Below are 8,699 nucleotides of genomic sequence, written 5' to 3' on the forward strand. Positions count from 1 at the left end.
TATTATATATTGTAGTCAATACAAAGTAGTCTATAATTTGTCTAAGCTCCTAGTTGATGGCACGATCGGTTGTGTAAATAATATTGGCCTTAATGCAGTGACTCCCTTAGGGTAGCGACAACAGGTGCATGCTAATAACAAAAAAATAGCGCCTGTTGTTAATAGGAACTGCGTTGTTTCCTGTGGAAAGGCAATCGTTACTCATTGCAGCCAATGATTTAGTGTAGCTATTGCTGTCGTTGTTCTGATCGTCGTGGTCGCTGTAAACGGTTCCCTCTGCTTACAAACTGCGCCAAGAGCAACAAAGTGGTCACAACGCCAGTGTAGATTCGGTCAGTTTCCTCTCACTGGGTCAATCAGTGACAGCGCATGGCGACAAACATGCGTTATCCTTCGTTCCAGATCAGACCATCCGTGGCATAATATTTAAATTAACCGCTAGCACACTACAAATTGATAAACATTTCCAAAGCACCACGGGTCGACGATGCAATTGAAGAAGTGCTTGTCGTCGTTGCCGTGGACCGCAGCTAACTCATGCGTAGTAGCTATTCGCAAGCCGTGAGGTGTCTGACGGTTGCAGCTTGAACGACCGACGCCCCTATGCGGCCATAGCGAGAGATACCAGGAAAACGATGCACCTTTTGTCTATCAAGGCTGGTGCGGTACTTTCGATCCTACTTTACGTTGTCGCTGCTTGTTATAGTAAGTCGTTGTCAGCTCCATTCACCGCATAAAGCGGCAAATCAGCGAAGAGCGAATCTTGTATCTATCTACTGTAGCTCGCGCAGATTTGCCATCGCTTTACGCAGAGAAACGCATCGAATAGGTGGGCTATTCGATGCCGAAGACGCTATTGCCAACATGGGAGCTAGCTTTAGAAGGTAAGTGCCTTCGATTTCACTTGAATATGTCTAGCTATGCGTATGTATTCAAGGGAGCTGGCCATTCACGCGAAGTGTTCCAGCCGGCAACAGCTAAGCCGCTCCAGTAGCAACTGTGTCTTCTCCTGATACTTCGCTGTTTCTGTTATTGCGATGGTGTGTATTTTGTGTAGCGGTGTTGCTGTTATTATTATTATTATTATGCTCAAGGTGTTCTTGCCTACCCCTATCTGGTTGGGAACGGTGACAGCTACTGTGCCACGAGGTCCATTAGCACGGTACCAAAATTCGAGCAAACTGTACCACTGGCCCATATATTCAGCCCAAGTATATAGTATTCGATTTTGGTGACTGATCCTCGAGACAAAAGAACTGATAGCGCTGCTTGCGTCAGCAGTCCGCAACTGTGTTAACTACGGTTGTTAGGCTGACTCCCTGTAACTGCCTCGGATACATTCGGTTCGAGGGAATATTGGGGACTGATCTAGTCCCTAATTCTTTGCTTTTGGTGCCAGCTGGCAACTGAAACAGTGATAACGGCGCTTGTTTTATAACTGTACCAGCTGTGGGTGTCGCGTCGGTAACGCAGCAATCGCTACGCGAGTGAATATTCGCCCGTAATGATCACCGTCATCAATTGTATTGTAGGGCAACTGCGGTGGCGACAGGCCCGCTCGTGTGTACGCTCTTCCTCGCAGGACGCCGGTAGCAGCAGCAGCACTATCAACAGGCATCTAGACACACGCGAAATCTTGCGATTAGCATTTTTCAGCAGAAAACGTTTTTTGCTTTCTGGTTGAACAAAGGACACTTTCGCCAACATTGCGGACGCTAAGTAAGTGGTTGAATCATTTGTTAAAGCGATTCCTAATCTTTGTCTTTGCCTTTTGCTTTCCTTTTCTTCGAGTCGATTCTACTAAAACAGTCCCATTGTTACTTCTCATCGCTACCACTATGGCGGAAGCAAAGTTGCAGAATAGGACACTTTGCCCAGTGTTTTTGTATACCGTATCGCCGAAATCATGGGTAGAAATAGGGTCGTATGATAGCTGAAAAAATGAACTTGGCCTTCATTGCGACAAACATAGGCTTCTCGTACCGCTGACTGTTGCTTCCGGTGAGAACACCTAAAACCATGAGGTGCTCGTTATTCAGCATCCAGCTGTTATAGAGATTGTTTAGATTATGTCAACAGCTATGGCAAAATCATACTATATCCAACAACAACTAAAATGGCGGTCGCGGGTGACTTAGTTCTCCATAAACCCTTAAAATATGACATTTCTAGATATCATTGCAGTTCATTACCAATTGCCTCAAGAGGCTTTGTGCCTTAAATTCAGCTGTTGTATATTGTCGATCAGAAAATATCTGATGTGGACCGAATTTCTTTTATAAAATTAATTCGCAGGCACGAAATCCCTTAGGGTTTAATTCCAGTAGTTTCATTTAGCACTGAAGCGTTAACCGACATAAGGACTGTGTAGAAATTTGCTTTCTATTTGAAATTTTAAAATAAAAACGTATGTGATTTGGCCTTCAATGCTTTGGTCATAGCATCTTTCGCCTTAGCATTTGTGAATTTTTGATGACTGATTATATCTGCAAACAGAGCTCCTCTTATTTTAAGTCTTTACATTTATATAGGATGCGGCCATTGTTGGACCCTATATAGGATGTCACTTGTGGCAAGTACAGCCGGCGTGTAAGGTTTACCGAACTAACAAGCCAACGAATGAAATCTTGTGTCTCGTGTACGAGTGCTACCCACTAAGTCTCAATTATATCCAGACACGCTATTCTCCAGCTGGTGCTTTTCCTTGCTCGATTGAGTCACGCTGTTGACTGTGTACAATTGTACTGCCTTTTTTTTTTACTTATTAGGGCAGCTTTACTGTCCGGTCGCTGGCGTTCGATTTTTACCTTTCTTATTAGTATTGCACGTGCTAAAGTAATGGCGCTTTAACTATCTCGTAAGGCCGTCACACCGGTAGCGTAGATCTCAACAATAGATAACCTCATGTTCCAGCTAGAACAGACCGACCCCGCCAAATAGTAACCGAATGCAACGTGGCCAAATAAAGCGGTGGATTGTGAGGCTTTCATGAGACCCTTGCGCATAGTTTGCTTACAACAAGCACTCCTTCTTGTAACACTGTGAAATATTTGGCAGGAGGCAAGGCTGGACTCGGCTCAGTGGCGTCACCGTCGTACAGCAAACAGCAGGTGGCACGTGGAACGCTCAGGATGCGGCGAAAGCTTAGGGCCGTTGTTGTCGTTGAATGTCCTGCGACCGTCCTCGCAGCCTTTGTCTATATTTACTGTCAAAGGCCAGTTGTGTTTCGTTCCTATATGACCTTTCCGCTTTGCAATACAAGACACAAAATATATAATAACCTTCTATGATTTCCCTTTAATTGGTCCGTTCAGACCGAGTGAAAACTTCCATAAATCCACCATTGACTTCTAGTATACCGCCAGGCTATCACAAAGGAGTCTCATTACGCAAGACTGCAATGTCACCTGTTTCTTATTAAGTCAGTGGAGCAGGGGTCTTTGTCGTTCTCGAAACTCCTTCCATTTCAGTTCCGACAGTCACCAACATAACCATCATCCTCATCACCGTCATTGTCATAACTACGAATAGCAACAACGGCGTAAAGCCAATGAGTAACAAGTCGAATTAACAGGCTGTGCTAGCGAGCCACGCAATACACTTAGCTTTGTAATCACTGACTACCTGTCGACTTGGCTGCTCATCTATTCGTCGTCGGTTTCCGGATAGATCTGTGACGAAAGAGAAAGAGCTATTGTCTTCAGGTCGTGTCGGGCCTTCCAACACGCTTTTGCTTCGGCCCGTTGGGTGTGACTGTGTACGTGCGAATAAAAAAAAACAAATCATCCGTGTTGTCTCTTATATTGAACAACGGACCGGATGGCCCATGCATGGATCCATTATTATCCCTTTGTTCTAAATAGAGACGTTGGCTTGAACAACGTACTCAGCTTACTGACCTTATCAAGGAACCTTTCACTTCTCTGAGATTTTGCACTGCTTCATATAGTGCCGAAATCATATTCCTGGCCCCCGGCTATCAGTTAGTCGTGCGTTGATGTACACAACTGGGTCGCATTTCGCCCGTTCAGATGTAGCGGCAATTGTATCGCGTGGTTAAGCTGACTGCAACTGTGTAACGAGATTGGGTCAGTGGAAAGTCCCAGCAGACAGGCCCACAACCCACACCCAAGAACACCCAGCCTTCTCTTCTTTCACCTCTTTATACTGTTGCTACCACTGCGAATTTTAACCCTATGACAGCAGCTTTCGTGACATGCTCGCGGTTCGTAGCATTCGTTTGACGTTCATCAAGATTCCTATTTCACGTGAGACATAAAATTTACAATTGTCTTTATCACAACCCGTTGACTAGTCTATCTCTGCAACGACCTACTCGTCTCGACCATTCGGCTGACCCACCGTCCGAGCGACGTGTCCAATCTGCACGATAAATGCTTCAATGTCGTCTTCGTTGTTATGTTAACGTTAGCAACAGCGACAGGAGCAGGCGATCCGTACTCGCCAGGTGGGAGCATAAAAAAGGTCTGCGTGTCATCTTTATTTCGTCACCAGTTTAGTTTCTACTGGACTGTTGACCTCACTCAGTGAGCACCGTTTCATCCTCTTTGTCTTGAACATCAATCATATTAATAACTATGTTTGACTATTTTTTAGCGGCGGATGATCACGTTTTTGGCTATCCTCAAGATTGAGTGATAGTTCCACAAAGAAAAGAAGGCCTCGGCAATGTGGAACTTCGGCACGTCGTCGGTCTATTTATTTAACCTGATTACCGCGGCTACGAAACAAGAGTTTCCGTGACGAGTAACGATTCCATTATCAGTTATAATAACTTGCCACTTTTTGGTAGACAGCAAGTTCCACCGATACTTTTGAAAGTGAATTTGTGACTTGAGAAGTTACCACTCTGCCATTCCTTATACGAAACTATTAGGGCTCAGATTTACTTAGTAGTCCAGTCAATGAACTGTTATCCTTAGAACGTGATTTTGAATACCTTGAAAGTAACTCCTCCTGCTTTTTTTTCGTATTGATTAAAGGCAACAACATCGTTGGCATCTGCTTCTAGCAATCGCTATAATCTGTTCGTTTTTATTCCTGACCTGAACCCGCGGCTGGGAGATCAAATACATTTTCATTAGAATAGATTTTGTGGCCATTTGTAAAACAATACGCACTTTACATAATTGAAAAGCGATCTACCTATAAATTAACAGTAGCCTCTTAAAAATGCGAACAGGTCCTGTCATCAGGAGCCCAATGTGTCTAGGTGCAGTCCTGGTGCCCGTTTGCAGGCCAACAGATGCCAGTTCTGAGTCTGGAGTTACCTTCGAAATGTTATTGAAGTATGTTATTGACTCCAGGCTTTATATAGACGTGGTTTCCAGTGTGATGTATTGGCGTCGACCATTGATGTCCGGGAGAAAAAAAATCTGTGCTGATTTAGTTTTGCGAGGTCTGTACATTTACTTGTGCATATCATCGATTTTCCGTAGGCGGTCAATGAAGTCCTGCGATGGCCATAAACCTGTCCAAGTTTGTAGACCTTTTTCGTTGCTGTGCTAACGATCCTAATATCCTCACTTCTCATTCAGCAATGCTCCAATCGACGCTCTATCTATATGAGAGGAACTCTTTAATTAATAGCAGCTGCAGCAGATGCATCTCTGTAACTAGTTATAATTAAGCCAACACAGCTAGACAATGTCTGTCCAGTCGAAGCCATTTTGTTCACCATCGTGAAGCGACTTCGGCATTTTCTCGTGTCGTGAAGCAGTAAGCAGCCACTGGCAATAAGCTGAGAACCGCGTGCGCCTCGGCATGGGAGGATCTTGCCTCATCTCATCAATGTTGGCACTTCTGCGCTCTTTAATAAAAAGGATATACGCGCCAACGAAGGTCTAACCGCCTGACCGCGTGTAGCAGCTAGGAATACCTTCATAACAAGTAGGAATTTCCACGGCAAATGGCGCGACTAATAATGTATGAGTTGCGGGTAGTGGTTTTACCGTAGCAGTATGTAGTATATGGCGAAGTCAGTCGAGTCTCGGCGTTGCCTATAGCTCTTACAGCTTCGATTACCAACTGCAGGATTCGTATCCATGAACAAGTGGCGGACGCGGCGACGCACTCTGGAGATACCAATCACAGTTCCTGCGACAACATCAACGACAGTAAGCCAACAAAAATATATATATATATATATATATGCGCCATCTGGTGACTCGCGAACAGGAGCATAGCGATCCATTAGGAAGCAGGTCATCCAGAATCATACGATAGCAGGTCTTAGTCATACGCATGTTCACTTACCGCATCCGCCATAGCTGTGTCTGTCGTTGTTGTCAGATACTCTTCTTTTTACTGTTGTGTCTAAGCTAGAATACAAAATATATATACAAACACGCTGAATACAGAAGGCAGGGATTATTTAAATAGTACTAGAAAGATTTCCATGTATGTAATTTACGTTAATGGGAACAACCTTATACGGGAATTTTCCTGGATTCATGTAAATAACTTTACCAGTAAATTTGACGAAGCGAGCAAAATTCAACTGATGCCTTAATGGGTACTATTAGTGCCGAGAAAAGACCAGAAAATAGCTTCCCAACTTTAGAAAATAAATATGTCAATCAAAACACAAAAAAAAACAGTAATGAGAAAACCCCAAGTTAACAATGGCTGTGGACAAACACACGCGCTTTTCTTACCCGAGCTACAATGCTGTGCATCATCTCATGTATTTGGATTTGCATTGAGCCATTGTTGACGCTTATGTATACGTCTTAATCTAGACTTTTTCTCATTAGTTGTTTCTAAGACTGTATTCAGACAAAGACAAATATTTAAATGAAGCTTCGTGCTTGTACTAAAAGTGCCAGCCTTTATGGTCATGTTTATTTGGTGCAACCGTACATCAAGCGACACCGATAGGAGAAAACTCGTCGTTCACCTACGTTAAATACTAATAATTCAACCAACATTAAATTTTTGACTAATAGCAAGCCAAACGTCCTAAAAATTCAAGGTCTAAAAACGGCCAAAAAAATTTTAGACATACAAAAAATCGAACGGACTAATCGTTAGGACTTATTTGAAATAGCTGAATGGCTCGCCTTGTGCGGAAAAAAATTTAATAGCTGGTCTTGGCTCAAATTTTTTTTGTTTTTTCTAGGAATAACTGTTTTTCTCTAGTACTGCGAATAAAAAAAACATGCATGTCCGCTACGTCAAACAGCCCACAAAAGCCTATCCGATTTTGAACGTTCCACACCTGTATATATATATATATATATATATATATGACGATAACAGATAAAACCCTTTAAAGCGAACACAAAGCCACCTCTAAGTTAAGAACCATTTCTAATTCTATGTTTGTGGCTGTCCCGTTGATTTCGATTAGTTTCTCTTATTGGGGCCTTACGGGACGCCTGTGTGCAACCACCGTGGAACAACAAGGCTTCCTGATAGGATTTTAGAGGGAATGACATACACTATCACAAAATAGAGTATAGCCGATGTAAACGTATGAGAGCTCGACAAGAGCGGAAATAGATTAAGATGATCTTTTCAGCTTTACGCTACCTTTTCCTTACCGGAAGAATAACAAATACTACACGCGTACGTGTTCGTTTCGAATAGAGGTCGACACCCCAGGTCGAAGACCCACTCTGTCCTAATGATGATGGAGTGAAACAGAATATTGATTATTTTGTTGTTGTTGATGCAATCCAGAACAATTAGTTCGTCCAGACGGTAGCACTCAGACTGCTAAGTAAGTGACCTAAGTTGTAAAGCTTTGTTCCTTTTTCATTGTGAACAGAGCAAGCTTATTGAAATGATGGCCACGTTTTGCCAAGTCGTTCATACCTCATAAATAGACATACACTATAGTAGTTAATCTAATATCTCAGATTGTTGACTAAACGTCTCACAGGCAACATCCAGTCCGGCCGTCGACGACGTATGGAGTCATCGTTATTTCGCATGCCCTCCTATGACACCTCGACCGTTGTGTTACGCCTGACATAAGAGGGCGCATTAGTGAGTGGCAAATCTCACCAGAGAGCGCGGGGCGAGCTAAAAGATGCCTGTAATTGCTAGAAAAAAGGAAACTCAAACTTCACTAGCTGCTACCTATATGTCATTTATGCAACAGGAAATACAGAGACAGACAGTGTATTACTGTCTGTCTCTGTATTTCCTGTCTATATTAGACAAATAAAGCTTAACACAGGCCGCTATTAAGAAACGGTGGATAGCCATGAACGTAATTTGGCCAAACTATGAAGGACGCCAGTACCTACCGAGGCAATATTCTTCGCGGCGATACAGCGACGGTCAATAGGCTGTACAAAATTTCCAATAACGAATCCAAGGACGAGCACAATCTCTTACCTCTTCTTAAGACATACGTTCTGCTTTTTAGAATAAGGAAGACGGCGTGATGATTGAATGGTGCGACGCTGCCACAGCTTTGTCACTGTCGATAGTGAAAGTAATTAAGCTAATAATTGGCGGCATACAGATAGCCACTTTTCTCAGAAGTTTCTATTGAGAATTTACATTGATGCCATTCTTTTACCTTTTTTTTTTTTTTTTTGGCAACAAAAGCCGCACTTGGAGTGGTTTGAGCTGTGTAATTGTATTTGAAAAACGTAAAGCTGAGTGGTTCTAATAAGTGAGCGTCGCTCTATTCACGTAGAGGCCAACTTTTCGTTCCATAAATG

The 8,699-nt window shown here is 43.0% G+C and overlaps 1 long non-coding RNA gene across 6 annotated transcripts in view; it reads left to right on the forward strand.

The window, feature by feature from the left end:
- The first annotated feature begins 497 nt into the window (after positions 1-497).
- LOC111262590 (uncharacterized) overlaps positions 498-8,699 on the forward strand; it is an 11,319-nt gene continuing 3,117 nt past the window's right edge. For 2 of the 6 annotated variants that reach the window (XR_002681710.2, XR_015311968.1), the window contains exon 1: positions 498-884. This is a non-coding gene — a long non-coding RNA (uncharacterized LOC111262590). Of the gene's footprint in view, positions 885-942; positions 1,041-5,857; positions 6,138-7,906; positions 8,014-8,699 lie in introns of those variants that run through there. The other 4 variants (XR_002681709.2, XR_015311967.1, XR_002681711.2 and 1 more) reach the window with 3 other exon arrangements.

Source organism: Varroa jacobsoni, unplaced genomic scaffold (genome assembly GCF_002532875.2).
Source record: "Varroa jacobsoni isolate VJ856 unplaced genomic scaffold, vjacob_1.0 scaffold_677, whole genome shotgun sequence".
Taxonomy (NCBI): Eukaryota; Metazoa; Arthropoda; class Arachnida; order Mesostigmata; family Varroidae; genus Varroa; species Varroa jacobsoni.